The 26157-nt window shown below is 34.4% G+C and overlaps 1 pseudogene; it reads right to left on the bottom strand.

Annotated features, from left to right (window-relative positions):
- The window catches only part of LOC124527188 (protein S100-A6-like), a 123256-nt pseudogene extending 97531 nt beyond the window's left edge, over nucleotides 1-25725 (bottom strand).
- Nucleotides 25726-26157: the final 432 nt, after the last annotated feature.

Below are 26157 nucleotides of genomic sequence, written 5' to 3'. Positions count from 1 at the left end.
AAAAATAACAACAAAAAATTGAATTGCTTTTTCACTAATACATGCAATTCATTAATCTATAAAATATTATCAACCCTGTCTATTTATAGATGAGAAGTAACAGAATCACCTAAGTTCACATAAGATTTGATTCCAGGCCATCAAACTTCCAAAGCAGTGCTATTTGCTGTTGTTGTTGTTGTTGTTGTTGTTGTTGTTGTTGTTGTTTGTTTTTTTACCAAGTTAACATCATAATATTTGTTGTCTCTGATCAAAAATAATGATCATACATCATTCTTTCATCACTTATTGGATCCTATTTCAAATTGGCAGTCACTGTAAGTATAAAAAAAATCTAATACCAAGTTTTTATTTCCTTTGTTTGAACTCACACCGACAATACTCCTCAGAGATAAGCTTGTATATTTTTTGTATAGTTCTTTTCATACACATGCATGTGCATACCTGACAATGTTTTTACGTATAAATTATGATTTTCTTAAATGAGAGTCCACACAGGTATGACATAACAGATTATTTCCTATTCTAATTGTGAATTCATAGAAAATATCATTGATACGTAGTTTTTAAAGAAGGGCATCTAATATCTTTCATTGTACCAATTATAGAAAAGTATAGATAATTTCCAACTTATGGAAAAAAATATGGAATGGTATTAGAGAAAACTGAGAATATAGAAACATCCAAATTGCATTTTCTGTCTTTTCTTTGCTGTGACTTTATAGTTGAGTATAAATCATATTACAAATATAAAAATGAAAGATATAATAACATAAAAATTTTTAAATGTCTTGGGATATTCTAATAGTCTACCTTTGGTCCCACTTTAAAATACTTAAAATGTTCAGGAAAATTAATGAATACATATACCAATAATATAATTAAATACATATTTCATTTTTTTAAAAAGTAGCTTATGTATATGTAACTGGACTCATGGCCTGTGATGGTTCATTTTATGTGTCAATTTGACTGAGCTAACATTATTTTTGGTGTGTCTATGAGGATGTTTCTGGAAGAGATTAGCATTTAAATTGTAGATGAAGGAAAAGCCCCCTCACCAATGCAGGAGAGCCTCATCCAATCTGTTGAAAGCCTAAATAGAACCAAAGGGTAGAGGAAAGATGAATTCACTCTCTCCTTAAGCTGGGACACCGATCTTCTCTTGTTCTTGGACATTGGTGCTCCTGGTTCTCCAGCGTTAGAACTCGAACCAGGATTTACATCCTCTGGTCCTCTGGCTTTCAGGCCTTCAGAAGCAGACTGGGACTTACACAATAGTCTCCTCTGCTTAGAATTTCAGGTTTGGACTGTAACTGTACCACTGGCTTTCCTGGGTCTTCAGCTTGCAGATGGAAGACTATGGGACTTCTCAGCTTCAAAAATCACATGAGGGAACCCTGCATAACAAATCTCTTTCTATATGTCTCTATATATCCTATTGGTTCCATTTCTCTGGAGAAACCTAATACATGACTCCATTCAAACAATGAAGACAGGAAATTCTTCCCCCAACATGTTAAAACATTTCCAAAATTCAGCCTTTATCCCACCAACCAGATGAAAAAAAATATATATGTAATGTTATAGGCTACATTTTCTGAAGTAATATAATACAACTACAACTTAATAACGCATTTAAATAACAAGTATCAATGACAATAGCAATAAACCCATGGAAACAAACAAAAGACCGCTAAGGAAATAATATAGAATATTTAGAAAAAACAAAAATAAAACATTATCTTCTAAATTCATCCAAGGGACAAAATTAGTAGTTAGACATTATTTTATGCCTCTGGTCACTTATATTTTAAAATAAACATTAAAAATTAACCCATTTCAATCATCCATCCCCAAATTTCAAAACACAAAGCAAGCCATAGGGTTAATGAAATTAAAGGCCTACTAGATTAATTTATTAAAAACATTATTTGCAAATATAAAAGAATTTTAGCAAAATGCACTAGCATTTTGTATCAAAAATGGAGATTAAAAACCAAAGACTTTTAAAAGTTTAATTCTATGATAATAAATCAAAAAACTTCAACCAAATATATGATTTTTGACATTAGCATAATGCTATTATTGAGAGAACTATTAAATAACTTTCCACCAAAGAAACCAAGACTTTATGGATTATCAGTAAGTTTTTCAAACTTTTAACCAAATTCTATAATTTGTTCATGTCCTAGTAATCTACTTAACTTGTTCTAGGAGAAAAATAGTATTACTTTTTAAAACCTACTAAATATATCTCCAAATAATTGAATAATAGTGGTAGCAACAATTAAGCATTTTGCTTGAGTTAAGCACTAAGAAGGTGTCTTACATTATATAACTTAATCCACATGACAACATCCTGACATTAGGTACTATAATTTTCTACTTAAAAATGATGAGACTGGGGCACATAGGTGGCTCAGTTGGTTAAGCGTCCGACTTCGGCTCAGGTCATGATCTCACAGTTCTTGAGTTTTAGCCCCATGTTGGGCTCCGTGCTGACAGCTCAGAGCCTAGGGCCTGCTTCAGATTCTGTGTCTCCCCCCCCCCCTCTCTCTCTTCCAAAAATAAACAAACATTAAGAAAAAATGATGAGACTAGTTTCAGAGTTAATGTTACATGCCCATGGTCATCAGCAGTAACTAAAGGAAGTAAGACATAAATCTAGTTTTATCTTACTCAAAAGTTCATGCTCTTAACCACTAAATTACACTACCTCCCAGCTAAAGACATTACTGTATACTTATTATATTATCTAATTATGCTTACTTATAAAATAAACCATGATTTCCTCACTGAAAGTACTTCCAGGAAAAACACTACCTCTCCATACCAATATATCATCCTCTGATTCAAAGAAAGTAAAATTAAATTGCTACAGCTAAAGTAAATAAAGAGTAGCCAGACAGAAAGGTTTTCTAGGTACTCTAAGAGTTCTCTTTTCTCCACTTCCATCAACTTGTTTAGGCAACTTGCTTCACTTAGAACTATTATATAACCTGTATCAAAAAATTCCAGACTAAAATTGAGGTTAAAGATTCTAATAGGTCTCTTTATTTCCATATTTCTGTTCTAGAAGCAGCCACTTTATTTGCTGGCCCAGACTACAACCACAAACTTTGCAATTTGATCCGAGCCAGACCTTTGCACTTCACTGCCAAAGCATTTTGCTCATTCACTCAGCTCTGCGTCAGGAACTTCACAGGAAAACAAAAATATAAAAGAGAATAAGGAAATTATTCTAACTGAACTTAGATATTCCTGATAATCCATTTCTGGAGGATCAATAAAGTAGAAATGGAAATAAAAACTCCAAGACAAGTCAACCACCGGACATTCATGTATACATGTCCCAGTGTCAGGACCTGTCTCTTGGGGATAAATGAAGTAAGACTTGGCAAAGCCAGCCTTTGGCACGTGCCAGACTCCACCCTTCTGGCACGTGCAAGCCAAAGCATGGCTCCACACTGAGCATTGACACAGCAGTGGACAGTGACTGGCAAGAACCTGTGTAGTTGGCATCATGTAACTTTAGGGCAGTGTGGCATGACTGTGCTTGATGGGCAAACTCTACTCAGAACTTGTATGTCAGATCCAGGTGATATGGCCTGCAAAAAGCTGTTTTTGTAATTTAAGGTAATTATGCTTAAATATCAGTTGATGTGTTTGCTGGGAAAAGCAGTTTGGTAAGGTTAACTAGAAAGATCTCACAGTAGATAAGAAAATTAGCCTGACCATGCACCGTGTCTCTCACTAGGATATAAAGAGATTTGAAAAGTTTTGTGTCCTCTGATATCATTTGTTATTAAATAAATTATTTCTGTTTAACTGAAGTCAATTCTAACTTCTTTAGGTTGCAACCACTGTGTGCTCGTTTGTGTTTAATTTTCACCAAGCTTTAAACCCACTCCTTCAGAAAATTCAGGCCTATCCACTCTCAAGAACTCATGTGGCACTGGACCAAAAGCTGTTGCCTCTACTTAAATCTGGCCCAGCACCAGAACTGTCAGCCAAGGCTGCACAGGCTGTAAACTATTCAATCCTGGGTGGCATCATTCACAAGGACAAGTAGGTAAATGGTATTCCATAGGAGTTGTATAGTACAAAAAATGCACAGCTGTACACGTGGCCTCTGCCTAAGATCCACAGATAGTAATTTTGGCCTGCTCATTCTTTAATATTGTACTTTCTGTTCCCTGGTCCCTGCTAGAATGTAAGCTCCCAGAGGACAGGCATTTTTGTCAACTTTGTTCCCCAATATACACCAAGTATGAAGAACAGTGTCTATTCCAAAGTAGACACTCAATAAATATTTGTTAAATTAATGAGTCAAAGGAAGACCCTGATCTAGAGCAAATAAGAAGATTCAACTAGTGTTTAAATAATGGTAATGATAAAAAAATAATAAAATCATAAAAGGAGCCAAGATAGTGGCCTCAGTGGCATAAGCACTTATTAAGGCTCTTTTGAAAATGGAGCCCTTTGATATTGCCTGACAAAAAAACTATTCAGTTTATAGCTTTGATTATTGACATAAATGGACACACTAAACACCTTCATCCATCCCATGTCTTTATTTTCTGATTCATGAGAATCTCTCATGAGAGTTTAGGGCGTAAATTGAAGAAAGCAATGACCATCAAGGATTCATTGAAAGATCAGGTGAAGATCAACAATACTAGTGGCAATGAGGACACATTAAAATAATGGATTCAAGGGATGCCTGGGTGGCTCAACTGGTTGAGTGTCTGACTATTGATTTCAGCTCAGGTCATGATCTCAGATTTGTGGGATCGAGCCCCACATCAGACTCTGTGCTGAGCGTGGAGCCTATTTGGGATTCTCTCTCCCTGTCTCTTTGTCCCTCTTCCCCACTTGCTTTCTCTCCCTCTCTCTCTCTCTAAAATAAAAAAATAAAATAAAATAATGGATTCAAAATGGCCACTTCAGAATTCCAAACTTCATGGGCAAAGAGCCACATGTAAAGAATGGAAGGTGACTATCTTCTGGAAAGCAAAAAAGGTATCTGACCCAAAACTGAATGTAAATATTGAATAATGACAACCAATAGGGTAAGAAAGAAGGTGGTAAAAGAGGCATTCTCCAGGGAAAGCAGAAGTCTTTCTTTTTCAGGTGTCTGAAGTAACATCAATAACACAACATTTGGAGAAAAAAATGCCCAAACTTTTAAAACTGTTTAAGGGTGTTTATCTGAAATGATCCTGAGGTGCACCCAGCAGCAGAATTAAGGTTGCTGTTTCCAAAAGGTCTTGTGTATGATTATTATTCAAACTGGCAACAGTAATTTACTCATAAAGTTTGGTGAACAGAAGATGGGAAGCTTTCTCTCTCCTCCGCTGACTCTTTTCACTATCACACTGTTAGGTGAGGATATTGCATTCATTTTGGCAGTAAGGTGTTGCATAGTGTGAAAACTTGAGTGGTAGAAAACAATACAATTTCTCATGTTATCATGTTGCCAAAAAATGACATTATATTGAATAATATAAAAACCTATGCCATCTTCAAAGCTGCCGTAAATGGTGTATTCAAAAATAAGGATTCACCCTGAAAAATCCTGACCTTATGCAACATTGTCAACTAATCTACAAAAGACACAAATATAACTGTGTTCACTTCTATTTCAACCTTTTCAGTTCCTATAATATAAATAACAAGTTTCTGAAATTTTCAAAGCCACAAGAAACTGCTCACCTTTTAATATAAGGCCAAGTGCAGGGAGATGAAGACAAATGAAGGAGAAGGGTATGACAGGAAGAAAAAAGTACTATTTATTTATTCACTTAGAACCTCAAAAGAGGGGCGCCTGGGTGGCGCAGTCGGTTAAGCGTCCGACTTCAGCCAGGTCACGATCTCTTGGTCCGTGAGTTCGAGCCCCGTGTCGGGCTCTGGGCTGATGGCTCAGAGCCTGGAGCCTGTTTCCGATTCTGTGTCTCCCTCTCTCTCTGCCCCTCCCCCGTTCATGCTCTGACTCTCTCTGTCCCAAAAATAAATAAACGTTGGAAAAAAAAAAAAAAGAACCTCAAAAGATAAACCCAATATTTTTTCTCCATGTTCATAAAGAAACTTGTTCTTTACAGTCCATTTATTTATTTTTGAGGGAGAGAGAGCAAGAGTGTGAGGGGCAGAAAGAGAGGGAGAGAAAATATGAAGCAGGCTCCACACTGTCAGCGCAGAGCCCAATGTGGGGCTCGAACCCACAAACCATGAGATTATGACCTGAGTCAAATCAAGAGTAGTATGCTTAACTGACTGAGCCACTCAAATGCCCTGAAACTTGTTCTTTAGATGACATAAGTTCAAGTATGTCACAAAAAATGTGTTTTCTATTTAAATAATATTCTCCATTTACTGTAATATCTGATACTTTAAGTGAATGGTCAAACTCTGTGTGCATGTGTGTGTATTTAAATGTGTTCAAATTAAATCACTTGATTGGCTTTTATTTCCCTGGTCATTTAATCCCTATCTGTGTTATTTTCATGCTGTCAGACAATACAGAGGAAACAAAGAAAATTAGGAAGTAATCTGTACATGTATACTTCCACATTCTTCATAACACATTTTGTCCCCATTTACGTCAGATTATCTTTCAACATATAAATAAATTTCCTCTCATTTCCCCTAGGTATAAGAGGCACACCATAAGAAGACTACCACTTCTACTTCTATCTGTGTAATCATTGGTCTTATTTCCTTCCTCCTCTACATTCCCCCAACTACTGCCAGAGTGCATGTCTTTATCCTCATCTAACCCAAATGTTACTGGTTATCAGTTTTATTACTGATCAAAAATTCATCCTTAAGAATTCATCCTTAAGAATTATCAACATTGACCTTCTAATAGAATGTGATATATGCGTTTTGTTTACTTTCCATTTCTAAAACCTAGGGAAAGGAATCGTACATTAATAGAATACAAAAGTTACCTAGTTTAAAACTATGGATTGAAACAAAAGATCATGAACTATGATATATATTATCACAATAGTTACCATTTGATAATTCTACTTAGAATCCAGCAGGTTAATGAATGATGTTTAATCTTAACATTGATAAAAAAAAAATAGTAGACAGTAGATAGAAGGTTGCCAGTGGATAGAACTCACTCTGGCAGTTCCTGGGAAAGTTTTCAACCTCTGTGGATCACAAAGAAGAGAATGGTTAGATGGTTCCCATGCTCTCTCCTCTTTTAAAAACTCTATTATTCTATTTTTTTTTTCTAAGCCTCAGTTGTCTAATTTAAAATCAAGGGAGAAGGAATTTTGGGCCATTTTTGCATCCTTGGAATAAATTCCATTTGATCATAGTGAATGATCCTTTTAATATGTTGTTGAATGTGATTTGCTAATATTTTCTTGAGGACTTTGAAATATACAGCCATAAAAAGGATCTTGGCATTTATGACAACATGGGTAGATCTAGAGGGCAGTATGCTAAGTGAAATAAGTCAAACTGAGAAAGATAAATATATCCCATATAATTTCATTAATATGTGGAATCTAAAACTAACAAACAAAAAGAAGAATCAGACCTAAATAAAGATAACAAACCAATGGTTGCTGAGGGAGGGGTGTGAAAGAGAATGGACAAAATGGGCAAAGGGGAGTGGGCAATACAGGAGATACATTCCAGTTATGGAATGAATAAGTCATAGGAATAAAAGGCACAGCATAGGGAATATAGTCAATGTTATTTTAATGCCACTGTCTGGTGAAAGATGGTAGCTACGCTTGTTATGAGCATTGCATAATGTACAGAGAAGGTATCAATATTTACACACCTGAAACTAATGTGAAATTGTGTCAACTATACTCAAACTAAATTCAAAAAAATATCAGGAGAGAGAGGAAGTTGATTAGTCAGCTTTAGTCCCAACCATCTCTAAAATATTATGGATCTAAAATAGTTTGGGATTTTTTTTAATTACTACTACCATTCATTTTTCCAACCAGAAAATTGATATATAGACCCTTAAAAAATCCAATTTCAAATTATTTTCACCCTACAATTTTCATCAAATTGACCATTTTCATAGATATTTTTTCATTTTCTACCCCATTAACACTAGATACATTGCAAATTCACTGAGCTTTCTCTGCTGCAAAGAATGAGTTTGTGATAAATGCTACTTCAACATTTTTTTTAATAATCTGCTTCAGTTCCTAGAATCCTAAGATTTCATTATATTAATTATTATATTCATATATTCTTCTGAACAAAATTGGAACTTGAAATTCACGGAACATTTTCAAGATACAGTCAAATCTATACATCAATGTAGAACATTTAATACAATAAAATGAGGTCAATCCAATGTTTCAGTGAATTGTAGGATAATAGGATCACATACGGTACCTCAAAAATTAGAAACATTTATGGACAAACTAATTGTTTATTGCTTTAATTCTCCCTGAAATTGTGGCTATATCTCTTTATTCACAGTCATTATTCATAATCCCTCTCTTATATCAAAATGCTTCAAATATTGCATTATAAATATTTATTACAAATTATACATTATAATGATATAGCTCAGTTAAGAACATGTTTTTAAAAAAAAATATTAATGCCGGGGTGCCTGGTGGTTCAATCACTTAAGCCTCTGACTTTGGCTAAGGTCATGATCTCATGGTTTGTGAGGTTGAGCCCAGCATCAGGCTCTGCCTTGGCAGTGGGGAGCCTGCTTGGATCCTGTTTCCTTCTCTCTGCCCCTCCCCTGCTCGTGTGCTCTCTCTCTTTCTCTCTCAAAATAAACATTTAAAAAACGATAATAGAAATTATTAATGGTTTTATTTTTTTAATTATGGCATTAAGATGATTTTTTTTTCCATTAATGGCATTGTTATACCAATTACTACTTGGTATGCAATGAAGAGCACACATCAGATTTTCCAAATAAGTTTCAATATATGAGAGACAGATGATAAACAATTGCCTCAGGATGATTCTGAGGCAATGTATTAATACTCTGAAGTACATCTATCCACCACGGGGTTCCAATTTTGACTTAGAACCTCACTCTGAAATTCAAAATATTCACTAAGTTTCTTGCCACTCATTTCTTCCCCTTAACAGCTAGGTTTGACCATGTCAAGCCCAGAGAAAAAAGGAACTAATTTTCTGTTAAGTTCTGGTTTACATGGTAATATAGCAGAGGGTATCTGTAAAGAATGCTGAACTCAGAAGTTGGCCAAACTTAAATTACAATCTGACTTCTAACGCTGTGTGATCTTGGGCTAACTAGGTAAACTGTAAGTTTTAGTCTCCCACTCTGAAAGGAGGAATAAAGCAATATATTTTCAAAAGATTGTAGAAAGAATAAAAATGAGATGATGTACATGAGTTACTTAATGAAGTATGTGGTACTCAATAGCCAGGTCTGTAAATGACAACTCTATGATTACTACATACTTTGTCTTGTTATTTCTTAACAAGTATTTTGTGAGCCTAAAACTTTACAAATAGGGAAATAAGGCTCAAGAGTTTATGTGATTGTTTTTAAAATGTAAGAAGCAGCATAAAACCACAGTGAGGTCTTGGGGACTTGCTAGAACTCATAGTGCTATTGTCTGCTATATTTCATAGCCATAGCTATGTAACATTCAAGCTTAGTAACATTCATCTTCTACAAGACTGCAAGATATGGGTGCTTTATCTAAAGCACAGAAATCCAACAGTCAAGGAAAATAATGAAACTAAAACACATGTTTCAAACAAAAGACCAGATAAAAATCCAGAAATGGAACTTAAGGAAATGGACATAAATTATTTAGCTGATAAAGAGTTCAAAATAATAGTCATAAAGATGATCACTGAGGTCAGGAGAACAATGCATGAGCAAAGTGATAATTTCAAAAAAAATATGGAAAATATAAGAAAGTGCTAAACAGAAACAACAGCTAAAGAATGCAATAATGGAACTGAAAAAAGCTAGATCAGGCAAATGAGAGGATAAAAGAACTCAAAAACTGGGCAGTGATATTCATCCAAACAAAAGAGTAAAAAGATAAAAGAAAGAAAGAGTGAAGAAAACCTAAGGGACTTATGGGGTATCATTAAAAAAAACACCAATATTCACATTATAAGTGTCCAGAAGGAGAAGAGAGGAAAAAGGGACAGAAATATTCAAAGAAACAAAACAAATGAGCAAAGGGTAGTGGGGTGGGGGGCGGGAGAGAAGCATACCAAGAACAGACTCTTAACTGTAGAGAACAAACTGATGGTCACCAGAGGGGAGGTGGGGTGGGGCATGGGTTAAATAGGTGATGGGGATTAAGGAGGGCACTTGTTGTGATAAGCGCTGGATGTTGTATGCAAGTGTCGAATCACTATATTGTACACCTGAAATTAATATTACACTGTACGTTAACTAACTGGAATTTAAATAAAAACTAAAATAAAAAAAAGAAATATTATTCAAAGAAATAATGACTGAAAACTTCCCTAACTTGGGATAAGAAACAAATATCTACATTCAGTAAGCTTAGAAAAATTCCAAATAAAAATAATCCAAAGAGACCCACACCAAGAAACATCATAATTAAATTGTCAAAAGTTTAACAAAGATTGAATCTTAAAAGCAGCAAAAGAAAAATAACTTATTAACAAGGGAACCCTTATAAGACCACCAGCAAACTTTTCAGCAGAAACTCTGCAGGCTAGAAGAGAGGTACATGAAATATTCAAAGTGCTGGAAAGAAAAAAAAAAACTACCAAATAAGAATATCCTACCCCAAAGTTGTCCTTCAGAATTGAAGGAGTGTTTTCCATACAAGCAAAAGCTGAAGGAGTTTATCACTACTAAACCAGCCTTATAAGAAATGTGAAAGAGACATCAAGCTAAACAACAACAAAAAATCTGTAACAGGAAAACGTATTAAAGCATAAACTTCACTAGTATAGGTAAATATATAATTAAATTCAGAATACTCATATTGTAATGATGATAGGCAAATCACTTAGAAAACCAGTATGGGGGTGCCTGGGTAGTTCAATCAGTTAAGATCCACTCTTGATTTCCACTCAGGTCATGATTTCACTCACTGTCATGAGATCAAGCCCCAGGGAGGGCAATGTGCTAGGTGTGGAGCCTGCTTGGGATTCTCTCTTTCCTTCTCTCTCTGCCTTTCCCTCTTCTCTCTCTCTCTCTCTCTCTCTCTCTCTCTCTCAAAATAAATAAATAAAATTAAAAAATTAATAAAACACACACACACACACACACACACACACACACACACAAGTATAAGCTGCCTATAAGAGAATCGCTTCAGATGTAAGGACACACAGACACAAGTGAAGGGACGAAAAAACATATTACATGTAAATGGAAACCAAAAGAACCTGGTTATACTCATTTCAGATGAAATAAATGATAAGCTAAAAACAGAAATAAGAAGGTCATTATATATATTATATAAATGATAAAGGGGTCAATCCAACAAGAGGATATAAGATTTATAAATATGTATGCATCCAACAGAGAAGCAAATATTAACAGATCTGAAAGAAGAAATAGACAGGAATACAGTAATAGTAGAGACTTTAACACCTCCCTTTCAACAATGGTTGGATCATCCAGTCAGAAAGTCACTAAGGAAACTTTAGACTTAAATGACACATTAGACCAGTGGACATGAGACATTTACAAAACATTCTATTCACAAAATGCAGCAGGCTGGGCTGAAGATAATCATGGCCTAACCACAACAGGAAGATACAGCCAGCCCCCACAGGGAATACCACTGGAGAGCCTAGTTCTGGTGACCAGGGGGCATTATGCTATAAGGAACCACAGGATATCTTCTACACAAAGCCACTACTTTCAAGGCCACAGGAAATAGCTGATCTATATAATACACAGAAACACGCAGAGAGCTAGACAAAATGAAGATGCAGAGGACTATAACCCAAATGAAAGAAAAGAGCTCCATAAAACAGAAAAGCAATATGCCTGATAAAGAACTCAAATGGTTATAAAGATGCTTGCCAGACTTGAGGAATGAGTGATGAACTCAGAACTTTAACAAAAAGATAGAAAATATAAATAGGAATGAATCATACCTGAAGAATTCAATAAATGAAATGAAAATTACACTAGAATACTCTAAAGGAATCAACAGCAGACTAGAGGATGCAAAAAATGGGTCATTGATCTGAAAGACAGGATAATGGAGAGCAACCAGGCTGAATAGCAAAAAGAAAAAAAAGAATAAAAAATGAGAATAGGTTAAGGGAACTCAGCAATATCATCAAGTGTAATAACATTTGTTTTATAGGAATCTCAAAGGTAAAGAGAGACAGAGAAGGGGGCAGAAAACTTACATGAAGAAATAATAGCTAAATATTTCCCTAGTCTGGAGAAGGAAGCAGACAACCAGGTCCAGGAAGCACAGAGAGTCCCTAACAAGATGAATCCAAGGAGGTCAATACTAGACACATAATAATTAAAATGTCAAGAAATAATGATAAAGAGAGTATTTTAAAAGCAGCAAGAAAATTGTTATGCACAAGGGAAACCCCATAAGGCTAGTAACTGATTTTTCAGCAAAAACTTTGCAGGCCAGAAGGGAGTGACACAATATATTCAGAGTGCTAAAAACAAACAACAACTCACACAAACATGCACGCCTGTGCGCGTGCGCGTGCACACACACACACACACACACACACACACACACACACAAAACAAAACCAAGACTAATCTACCCAGCAAGCTTATTATTAGAATTAAAGAAGGGATAAAAGAGTTTCCTAGATAAAACTTAAACAAGTTTATCACCACTAAAACAGCCTTACAAGAAATGTTAAAGAGAATTCTTTAAGTGGAAAGAAAATAAAAGACTTTAGCTAGAAGAAAATTATGAAAGGAAAAAGTTTCACAGGCAAATGCAAACGTATAGTAAAGGTAGTAGATTAATTACTTATAAAGCCACTATGAGGGTGAAAACACAAAAGAAGTAAAATTAATCAAATCTACAAACTTAGTCTAGGGATAAACAAAATAAAAAGGTACGGAATATGACATCATATACATAAAATGTGGAGGAGTAAATATTTAGTGCTTTTAGATAGATTATGTTCAAACTTAAGTGACCATCAACTTAATAGAGAGCACTATACACATAAGGTGTTACATATGAACATAATAATAACCATAGATTAAAAACCTATAACATAAGCATAATACTAAATAAAATTATCAAATCACAAGGGAAGAAAGCAAGAGAAGAAAGGAAGAGAAAATTACAAGACGAACCAGAAAACAATTAATAAAATGGCAATAAGTACATACTTATCAATAATTACTCTAAATGTAAATGGACTAAACACTCTAATCATAAAACACAGGTGGCTGAATAAATAGAAAACCTAGAACCATCTATATGCTGCCTACAAGAGATGCACTTCAGACCTAAAAATATATAAAAACTAAAAGCGAAGGGATAAGAAAAGATTCCATGCAACTGGAAGTGAGGAGAAAAAAATTCATGGTAGTGGTACTTAATATCAGACAAAATAGACTTTAAAAAAAAAAACTGTAGCAAGAAACAATAAAAGGGCACTACATAATGATAAAGGGACCAATCCAACAAAAGGATGTAACATTTGTAAATATCTATGTACCCAACACAGAAGAACCGAAATATATGAAGAAAATATGAATAGACATAAAGGGAGAACTTGATAGTAAACAAATAATAGTAGGAGACTTTAATACCCCATTTACATGAATGGGTAGATCATCCAGAGGAATCAGCAAGGAAACAATGGTTTTGAATGACACAGTAGACTAGATGGACCTAACATATATACAGAAACCAAAACAAGAGGATATACATTATTTTCAAGTGCACATGAAACATTTTCCAGGATAGATCACATGTCAGGCACAAAACAAGTCTCAGTAAATTTAAAAAGACAGAAATCCTACCAAGTGTATTTTCTAACCTCAACAGTATGAACCAGGTAATCAATTACAAGAAAAAATTGGAAAAAACACTAACATATGAAGGCTAAACAGCATGCCACTAAACAACCAAAAGGTTAATAAAGAAATCAAAAAGGATATAAAAAATGCACGGAGACAAATGAAAAATAAAAACACAATGGTCCAAAATCTTTAGGATGCAGCTAAACCAGTTCCAAGAGAGAAGTTTATAGCAATACAGGTATACCTCAAGAAATAAGAAAAATTTCAAACTACCTAACCTTACACCTAAAGAAAGTAGAAAAAGAAAGAACAAAGACTGAACCTAGTACAAGGAAGGAGATCATAAAGATTATAGTGGAGGGGCGGCTGGGTGGCTCAGTTGGTTAAGCGTCCAACTTCAGCTCAGGTCATGATCTCACGGTTCATGAGTTCAAGCCCCACATCGGGCTCTGTGCTGACAGCTCAGAGCCTAGACCTGCTTCATATTCTGTGTCTCCCTCTCTCTTTGCCCCTCCTCCACTCGCACTCTATCTCAACAATAAATTAAAACATTAAAAAAAATTTTAAGTAAAGATTATAGTAGAAATGAATGAAATAGAAACACCCCCCCAAAAAAAAAATACAATAGAAAAGATCAATAAAACCAAGATCTGGCTCTTTGAAAAGATATACCAAATTGATAAACATTTAGCCAGACATATCAAGAAAAAGAGAGAAAGAACTCAAAGAAATAAAATCAGAAACAGAGGAGAAATAACAATCAAAATAGCAGAAATGCAAAGAATTACAAATGTATTATAAAAAACCATAAGCTAACAAATTGGACCTAAACCTAAAAGAAATGGGTAAGTGCCTTGAAATATAGTGTTCCAAAGAAATTCAGAAACAAAATTTAAACAGACTGATTAAGATATAATTGAAATAGAAACCAGAAAACACCCAAAAAACAAAATTTTAGAAACAGTTGTCTTCACAGGTGAATTCTACCAACATTTAAAGAATTAATACCTATTCTTGGGGCACCTGGGTGGCTCAGTCGGTTGAGCATCTGACTTCGGCTCAGGTCATGATCTCGCGGTATGTGAGTTCAAGCCCCGCATCGGGCTCTGTCCTGACAGCTCGGAGCCTGGAGCCTGCTGCAGATTCTGTGTCTCCCTCTCTCTCTGCCCCTCCCCTGCTCATGCTCTGTCTCTCTCTGTCTCAAAAATAAATAAAAACATTTAAAAAAATTCTAAAGAATGAATACCTATTCTCAAACCATTCAAAAAAACCCAAAAAAAAACAAAAATAGAAGGGGAAGGGATATTTCCAAATTCATTATATGAAGTCAGCTTTACCTGACATCAAAAGCAAAGACATCACAAAAAAAGAGAAAACTACAAGCCAATATCTCTGATGACAATAGATGAAAAAAATGCTTAAAATATTAGCAAACTTAATTCATTAATACATTAAAAGAATTATTCACCATGATCAAGTGGGATTTATTCCAGTGATGCAAGGTAGTTCAATAATAGCAAATCAATGTAATAATCACATTAACAAGAAGAAAAATAAAAACCATATGATAATCTCAATAGATATAGAAAAATCATTTGACAAAATATAACATCTGCTCATGATAAGAACTCTCAATAAAGTGGGTTTAAAAGAAACATACACCAACATAATTAAGGCCATATACAAAAAACCCACATATAACATCAAACTCAATGGTAAAAAACTGAAAGCATTTCCTCTAAGATCAGGAGCAAGACAAGGATGTCCATTATCAACACTTTTAATCAACATAGTACCTGACATCCTAGCTGCAGCAATCAGACAAGAAATAAAAGGCTTCAGATCAGTAAGGAAAAAGTGTCACTGTTTGCACATGGCATATTATCTATAGAAAACCCTAAAGACTCCACCAAAAAAGTGATTAGAGCTAATAAATTAATTCAGTAAAGTTGCAGTATATAAAATTAATATGCAAAAATATGTTGTGCTTTTACATACTAATAACAAAGTAGCAGAAAGAGAAACTAAGAAAACAGTCCTATTTACAACCGCACCAAAAAAAGAATAAAAATAGAATTAAAAAAATAGAATAAATAATAAAATCCCTAAGAATAAATTTAACCAAGCAGGTGAAAGAACTATATTCTGAAAACTATAAGACACTGATGAAAGAAATGGAAGATGACACAAATGGAAAGATATACTATGCTCACGGACTAGAAGAATATCTTTAAAATGTCCACACTACCTAAAGCAATTTACATTCAATGCAATACCTAGCAAAATGCCAGTAGCATTTTCTACAGACCTGCAGAAAAACCACAAAAGACCTCAAATAGCAGAAACAATAGAAGAACAAACTGGAGGTATCACAATCCCAGATTTCAAGACACACTACAAAACTGTAGTGTCAGAAGATTATGCTTGCCACACAAAAATAAATACAGAGATCAGCAGAATAGGATTGAGAACCCCAAAACAAACTCAAACATATATAGTCAATCTATGAAAAATGAGGCAAGAATATACAATGGCGAAAAGACAGTATTTTCAATAAATAGTGCTGTGAAAACTGGATGGCTTCATGCAAAAGAATGAAACTAGACCACTTTCTTATAACATACATAAAATGAACCCAAAATGGATTAAAGACTCAAATGTGAGACGTGAAACCTTAAAACCCCTACAAGAAAAGAGGTGATAATTTCTTTGACTTGGCCTTAGCAACATATTTATGAATATGACTCCTCAGGCAAGGGAAACAAAAACAAAATTTAACTATTGAGACTACCTCAAAATAAAAGATTTGCAAAGAAAACTACAAACAAAACAAAAATATAACCTACTGAATGGGTAAACATATTTGCAAATTATCCACTAAAGGATTAATGTCCAAAATATATAATGAATTCATACAACTGAACACCAAAAAATAACCTGATTAAAAATGGGCAGAGGGCCTGAATAAACATTATCCAAAAAAGACATACAAATGACCAATAGATCCATGAATAGATGCTCAACATCACTTATCATCAGAGAAAGGCAAATCAAAATCATGAGACATCATCTCACACCAGTCAGAATGGCTAGTATCAAAAAGATAAATGCAAGTGTTGGCAAGGATATGAAGAAAAGGGAACTCTTGGGCATTATTGGTGGGAATGTAAATTGGTACAGCCAGTGTGGAAAACAGTATGAAGGTTCCTCAAAAAATTAAAAATACAAATGCCATATAATCCAGTAAGTCTGCTACTAAGCATTTATCCAAAAAAAAAAACCAATAATTTGAAAACATATGTACACTGCTTTTATTGCAACATTAATTACAATAGCCAAGATATGGAAGCGATTAAAAAGTGTCCATCAATAGCTGAAGAGATAAAGAAGATGGGATGTGTATATATACATATATGAATATTCGTATATATATAATGAAAAATAATAGAGTATCTTTCATAAATATAATGAGATCTTGCCATCTGCAACAACATGGATGGACTCAGTGGGTATTATGCTAAGTGAAATCAATCAAAGAGAAAGACAAATAGCATATGATTTTACTTACTTGTGAAATCTAAAAAAAAATACAAATGAACAAATGAAAATAACAAGTTCTTAAATACAGAGAATAAACCAGTGCTTGCCAGTGGTTGCCAGAGGAGAGGTGTGTGGGGAATGGGTAAAATAGATGAAGGAGATTAAGAGGTACAAACTTCCAGTTATAAAATAAGAAGATAAAAAATACACCAGAGGGAACACAGTCAATAATACTGTAATAATGTTAAATGGTGACTGTAGTTATTGTGATGAGCCCTGAATATTGTATACAATTGTCAAATCAATATGTTGTACAACTGAAATTAATATAATGATACATATCAATTTATTTCAATAATAAATAGACATTTTTTAAAAATTAAGAAGAGAGCAGAATCAAATAAATTAGAAATGAAAGAAGAGACATTACAACGGAGACCACATGAATACAAAGAATCATAAGAAACTACTAGGAACAATTATATACTAAAAAATTGGACAACCTAGAAGAAATGGCTAAATTTTTAGAAACATACAACCTACCAAGATAGAATCATGAAGAAATAGAAAATCTAAATAGACCAGTTACTAGTATGGAGACTGTATCAGTAATCAAAATCTTCCCAACAAACAAAAGTCCAGGACCAAATGATTTAACCAGAAAACTCTATCAAATATTTAAAATTTTTTTTAAGATTATTGATTTTTGAGAGAGACACAGCATGAGCAGGGGAGGGGCAGAAAGAGAGAGAGAGGGAAACACAGAATCCAAAGCAGGCTCCAGGCTCTGAGCTATAAGCACAGAGCTTGATGTGGGGCTTGAACTCACAAACAGCATGACCTGAGTGGAATTCAGACACCTAACCGACAGAGCCACCCAGGCACCCCTCTATCAAATATTTAAAAAACAAAAACCAGTCCTCTTCAACCTGCATTTTTAAAAAACAGAAGCAGAGGGAACACTTACAAACTCATTTCATGAGACCAGCATTGCTCTGATACCAAAGTTAGACAAGGACACTACAAGAAAAGAAAATTACAGGCCGATATTACTAATGAACATAGATGCAATTTTTTTTAAATTTTTATTTATTTTTGAGAGACAGACAGAGGAAGCAGGGGACGGGCAGAGAGAGAGGGAAACAAAGAATCTGAAGCAGGCTCCAGGTTCCACGCTGTCAGCACAGAGCCCGATGCTCTAACCCATGAACCGTGAGATCATGACCTGAGTCGAAGTCATATGCTTAGCCGACTGAGCCATCCAGGCACCCATAGATGCAAAATTCATCAACAAAATATTAGGAGGCAGTATTCAACAGCATATTAAAAGGATCACATATATATGATCAAGTGGGATTTACTCAAAGAATGCAAGAATGGGTCAACACTGACATATGAGCCAATGTGTTACATCACATTAACAAAATGAAACAAGGATCACAGGATCATATCAATAGATGGAGAAAGAAACATTTGATAAAATTCAACACCCATTCATGATAAAAGTTTCAACAAACTGGGTATAGAGGGGATGTATATCAATATAACAAAGGTCAATGATTAAGTCCACAGCAAACATCATACTCAATAGTGAAAAGCTTATAGCTTTTCCTTTAAGATATAGGACGAATATAAGGATCCCATTCTTATTCAGCATAGTACTGGAAATCCTATTCAGAGCAATTAGAGAAAACACACAGACAGAAAATAAAATAAAATAAATAAAACAAATTAAATTAAATAAAATAATAAAAAGCATCTAATTAGGAAACAAGTAAAACTATTTTTAGATTACATGTTATGTATAGAAACCATAAAGAATCCACCAAAAATCGATTCGAATTTTATTTACTAAACAAATTCAGTAAAGTTGCAAGATATAAAATCAATACAGTAAATTTGTTTGTGTTTAAATAGACTAATAACAAACTATCAGAAAGAGACTAAAATAAATAAATAATAATAAATAATATAATAAATAAAAATTTTAAATAATCACATTTCCAACTGCACCAAAAATAATAAAATACCTAGGAATAAATTTAACCAAGGAAGTGAAAGGGGTATACACTGAAAACTTCAAGACCTGATGAAAGAAATCAAAGATGACACAAATTAATGGGAAGTTATCTCATGTTATGAATTGGAAGAATATTGTGGAAATGTCTATACCACTCAAAGCCATCTATAAATACAACTAATCTCTAACAAAATTCCAATGGCATTTTGTTTAGAGATATAGAAAAGCAATCCTAAATAACGTATGAAAGCACTTAAGTCCTCAAATAGTAAACGCAATCTTGAGAAAGAACAAAACTGGAGGAATCACACTTCTTATTTTAAACTACTTAACACAACTAAAGTAATCAAAACAATATGGTTTCGGCATAAAAAAGAAATATGTTCAAAGAAACAGAATAGGGAGTCTAGAAGTAAACGTATTAGATATGGCCAGTTAATTTATGACAAACAGCCATAAATATACAACAGGGATAGGACAGTTTCTTCAAGAAATGGCATCAGAAAAACTGGACAAGCATATGCAAAAAAATTAAACTGGAGCCTTATCTTATACTATACACAAAAGTTCATTCAAAATTGGTCAAAGACTTGAACATTAATCCTCATACATAACGCTTGTAAATGAAAATGCAGGGACTAAGTTCCTTGACATTGATCTTGGCAATGCTTACTTCGTTTTGACACCCAAAGTAAAGGCAACAAAAGCAAAAGTGGGACTACATTAAGCTAAAATCTTCTGCATAGAAAAGGAAACCATCTACAAAATGAAAAGGCAACTCACTGAATGGGAGAAAATATTTGCAAATCATATAACTAATAAGAGTTAGTATCTAAAATACACAAAGAATTCATACAATTCAGTTTTTTAAAAAAGTCTGTTTAAAAGATGGGAAGAAAAATTAAATAGACATTTTTCCAAAGAAAACATTCAAATGGGCAACAGGTACAAGAAAAAGCACACAGTCATCAGGGAAATGCAAATCACAACCACAATGAGGTATCAACTTGTACCTGTAAGAATTGCCATCACCAAAAAAACAAGAGATAACAAGTATTGGTGAAGATGAGGAGAAAAGGAAACACTTGTGCACTGTTGTTGGGAATGTAAATTGATGTAATCAGTATGGAAAGCAATACACAGGTTCCTCAAAAAATTAAATAGAACCAACATACGATTCAGCAATCCCAGTTCTGTGTATATATCCAAAATAAATGACAGCAGGATATTGAAGAATTATCTGAATTCCCATGTTTGCAGCATTATTTACAACAAACAAGATATGAAAGCAACCCATGCCCTTCTACAGGTAAATAGTGTACCCTTTAATTATTCTACAATTTTATATTTAATTATACCTCACAGCTGAAATTAAAAAAAAATAAATAAATGGGAGGCAGCATAAAAATGACCTGCATTTTCTCAAATAAATCATTACTTCCAAAATCTGAGCAAGAACTATTAAATGGAACCAGAACACATGACAATACTTGCAAGTTGTACCCTTAGTATCTAAAATTATGCTCAAACTATTATTTGTCTGAGAATGAGAATGCTTTATCCTAAGCAAAACTAACCAGTAAGCCAAATTTTAGGCTGTCTTCATTTTGAACTGACATATTTTTTCTTTACCCCAAATTAGCTGTACATCCAGCTAACTGCATCAACAAGTGACTAATTGGTAGGTAGCTGTGTGAGCAATTATCCGATTTGCACATGTAAGTGATGCTTATTTCAAATTTACTTCTCATGCTTTAGAAATGTGGCTCAGAACTTCAGGAAGACAAACTGATTCAAAGCCATATCACACCTTGTTTGCAATCATAAATGGAGCATAGGTGATTGTGATGTGCTATCTGAAGTAATGTAAAGATCTCAAAATATCTTAAGATTGTACTTTCCAGGTATTTAGAAAAAAGAAAAACATAAGCCAAATGTTACATTTTTTCCAAAAATCAAAAGGTTATACTATTTTGTTGCATCATCTATACAATAAACACAAGTGGCAGTAATCTATCCATCCTTGAAATTATAGAACCCTGAATAATCATTTCAAGATTTGAAAGAAAGAGGACCCTATATCCTGGCAATATTACTATAATCACATAACAATGATACCTCTCAGCATTTAAATATGGGACAAATAAGAGATTTTTCTTAACTGTCAATATTTTTCCGCAGGGTGTTTAATTTCAAATGGTTTCAATGGTGGAATTTAAAAACTGTTTCAACTCTGTGACTCTTTCCCTTTCTCTTACCAATTTACCACTCTCTTCCTCACTGTTACCAGCTCCCACAAAATTGGAAAGGATATACTTTCACAATATACAAAATTACAAATTATTTTCTTTCAAAAATGTGTCCCAGTAGTTTCTTGATATTACAAAAGATTTATTTTTAATTACTACATTTTAAATGTCAGACTTTTTTTTTTCAACGTTTATTTATTTTTGGGACAGAGAGAGACAGAGCATGAACGGGGGAGGGGCAGAGAGAGAGGGAGACACAGAATCGGAAGCAGGCTCCAGGCTCTGAGCCATCAGCCCAGAGCCTGACGCGGGGCTCGAACTCACGGACCGCGAGATCGTGACCTGGCTGAAGTCGGACGCTTAACCGACTTCGCCACCCAGGCGCCCCTAAATGTCAGACTTTTAAGTGAAAAATGTTTTTCATATAACAAAATGACCTCAAAATCATTTTAAATTATTCAACAGTTATATATGAGACTCCACATAAATTACTCAACTGGTATATATGAGATTCCAAATAAATTAGAAGATACATGTATAGCAAGACTATTTCCCCAGACATATTGTCTTCTTTCATTAAAAAAATTAATAGGTATTTAAAAAATATTTGATATATTTTACTAAAGATTCAGAAGGTATAATTTGAACATATAGACCCAGAGATGTGAAACTTTCTAAAAACTGAAACATGGTATTTACCAGCAAAGTGAAACATGGAACAGGGAATTCAAATATAAATTCAAATATAAATTTAAGTCATAAAATTATAATAAATATGACGATTTACACATAACCCAAACAAATGCTCTCAAAATTTGCTTCTAGAATGTTGTAAATAATCCTTAATTTGCTATTTTTCTAATGTAAGACATTAAAATATTTTTATTTCGCATTTAGTTTTTTTCCCCCCAAATAGGAGCTTGTTGGCCTCTAGTTACTATGAAAACTTGCTGGTGAGTTATGTTTTCCAACTATCATCAATGCGAATAATGTCAAACAGTTTTAATAAAATAATCCATAAACAGGAGTTTCATGAATTTTTTTAAATCAGAATAAGCAAATTCAATTACCATTATAAAGCAGATACTACTAACCACCTGAAAATGGATTCTGGCATAGCACCATTCGTGTGGAACAATTGTTTTCTTCAGAAGTAGAAGGGCTTTAAGACAATATGACATGTGAAACTAGGGGTTAGACTGTAGTGTGCGCTATTATGTGAAAAGGATTTTGAATCTGACACTGGAAAAGGAAAGTTATATTTAACTAGTCAGTTAGTTAAATTAGTCAGTTGGTTAAGTATCTGACTTCAGCTCAGGTCATGATGTTACTGTTCCCGAATTTGAGCCCTGCGTAGGGCTCCATGCTGACAGCTCAGAGCCTGGAGCCTGTTTCAGATTCTGTGTCTCCCTCTCTCTCTCTGCCCCTCCCTAGCTCATGCTCTGTCTCTTTCTCCCTCTCTCAAAAATAAATAAACATTAAAAAATAAAAATAAAAAAATAAAATAAAATAAAATAAAATAAAATAAAATAAAATAAAAGGTACCATGAAAAACCCTTGGATACTGTATTAGCTATTTGGACATCATGAGGAATTAAGAAAGCAAATGCTAGTTTTGCCCAAAAAAGGTACAATTCCTTTATCTTTGTCTCTTGTTTACTAGACTTGAACAATCACAAAGAGCAGAAAATGGATACAATTGAATACAATTAAATAAAAGAAAGTATAGTTTAACTGTATCATGGGAATTTTTTTAATGTTTATTTATTTTTGAGAGAGAGAAAACAGGAGCAGGGTAGGGGCAGAGAGAGAGGGATGCAGATGATCTAAAGCAGGCTCTGTGCTGACAGCAGACAGACCAGTGAGGGGCTTGATCTCACAAACTGCGAGATCATGACCCGAGCCAAAGTTGGACACTTAACCGTTTGAGCCACCCAGGCGACCCTGGGAAAATTTCTTCTTGAACAGGATTGAATGTCCATGTTCATAATATTGCCAACCCAAAGTTATAGCCAAAAATCTATTATAAGTGGCTGCGTTATAAAATTTAACCTACATACCTAGAAGGAAGCAACAATGACAGCAAGAGCCTGGCAGAGACCAGCCAGTGCCTATCCACATGTTAAACACGTAGCTGGGTTCCTAACAAAGCTCTGTAACTTGTTCTCAATGATCTTTTACACACATGCGTAAGGAAATTCTCCACCACAAATAAATATAAAAACAAATCAAGGATCACACTAAATCTGGGGATTCTTTGTATTGCCCACAGTGCCTATCACAGTTCCCCATTGAGTGAATAAATGATTTCTCTGTGTCTGTAAATCCAGCCAAAGTACTCAATATTGGGACCTGAGAAATTTAACATTAGGTTAGAAAGCTCACCTGTCTTTTTCAATTTCACTGCAGAATCACTATCACAACTTCTGGGTGGTGTGGCTTCTTTACAAACAAGAAGAGAAATGATTGGCAGTGTGGTGCCTTGCACAGGCTTCAGCCGACATGGAGATGTAAGGGAAATAGTGGAGAGAGAAGTCCTATGGGTGCTGACTACAGCTCTTCCATTGTTTTCTGCAGCTTTACCCCTCAGAGAAGCAGCCTCCTTGGGTGTAAAAACGGAAGAAAATTATTGCCTGCTCTATCTACTTTACAGGGAATTGGAGGTTTAAATAAGATGCACTTGAAATGTTTTGTAGACAATATAGAATTAGTCAAATAAAAGTTATCATTACTGTATTTTGTAGCATAAGAGAAGAAACATCTTACTAGATCTGGTCTGGCACTATTTCTAAACTTCCAACAGATTCATTGATTGATGATAAAAATTTACTTTAACTGAAAATGAATCTTTAATGAACCTCTAAGCTATCCATGTATATAGTACACACAATTCCTGCTTCTACCTTTTGCATACCCCTCTTTTCCAAGAGCTAACAGGAGACTTCAAGGAAACACAGGCATCTTTACAACTGCATCGTTACCAATTAATAAAGCAACACACCATGTTCAAATTACTCTGTGTGGGAAATGAGAATTCTGTCTCTTAAGAAGCATGGGAAGAATTTACACAAGCAAATAAACTTGCATCTGGATCTTTTATGTAAATTGTGAAAAGAATACACGATCTTTTTTTTCTTGCTGTCTAAAAACAAATACATTTAAAACATCCGAATCATTCCAGATAAACTGACTGAATACAAATTAACAGCATAGCATTGAGTGAAGCCATTATGGAATAATGCAAATAGTAGGTTAATCCCAGCTGCCAAATATACAAATAATTTTGATAGCATAAATGTAGAACAGATTTTGTAGTTAATTCTAAATTTCTTGAGAAACAAATCTTATACTTTCTACTGACAAAAGAAAAAAAGATGTGGATGAAACTACTATCATAACTAAATATAATGTTTGCTGGCATTATTTTTACACACACGTTTTTCTAAAACCTATTATACATTACAGACTTAAGAATTTCATAAATAAAGAACACAGTCTGGATATGGCCAAGGAAGAAACAAGCAATTAATCTTACTGTAAAATGTTGCTTTTTTTTAAACAACATGATGCAGCAGTATGAAAAAAATATCTGCTTTTTCATGATACAAATGAAAATAATCTGTTAAAACCATCCTTAGACAGACTGAATATTCATCCACATTACAAGACCTTTAAGCCATTCAACAACAATCTGGAAATACCTCTTAGTCCGCTCAGGCTGCTATAACAAAATACCATAAATTGGTGGCTTATAAACAACAGAAATTTCTCACAGTTCTGGAGGCTAGAAGCTCCAAGATCAGGATGCTGGCAGATTCAGTGTCTGGTGAGGACCCATTTTCTGGATCACAGACAGCACCTGTGTCTGTGTTCTCACATGGTTGAAGGGGTGAGCTAGCTATCTGCAGTTGGTCTCTTTTATGAGGGCACTCATCCCAACCATAAGGCTCCACCCTCATGACACAGTCACCACCAAAAGTCTCTCATACCATCATGTTGGGGACTAGCATTTCAACATACGAATTTTAGGGGGACACATTCACTCTCTAGCAATCCCCATAGTTTAAACAGGGAATGAATGAGCATGAAGCTGTGTTTCTGGACAGGTTTCCTTTTACAACCAAGCAGCTAATTACAACAAAAGTCTAGCCCAAAGGCAAGCCTAAGGCAAAACTGGAAAAGAGGGTTTTTGTTTTTGTTTTTGTCTAAGTCTGAGGCTCCCCTTTTTCAGGTATTCATCCCTGCCTCCAGGGTGCCCCTGTACATGTACTTCACCCACTCTATCAACAGGCACTCTTGGAATGTTGCTGAAGACCTCTTATTCTAAGACTGCAGGTGACAGAGGAAGAAAGAGCTAACTGAGCATCTATTATATCCCTGGCTCCAGCTTA

This window comes from Lynx rufus, unplaced genomic scaffold, assembly GCF_022079265.1.
Source record: "Lynx rufus isolate CCGP_SWC_20201006 ecotype Redwood Valley unplaced genomic scaffold, mLynRuf1.p SCAF_5, whole genome shotgun sequence".
Lineage (NCBI taxonomy): Eukaryota > Metazoa > Chordata > Mammalia > Carnivora > Felidae > Lynx > Lynx rufus.
This window is presented reverse-complemented; position numbering and strand designations above follow the sequence as displayed.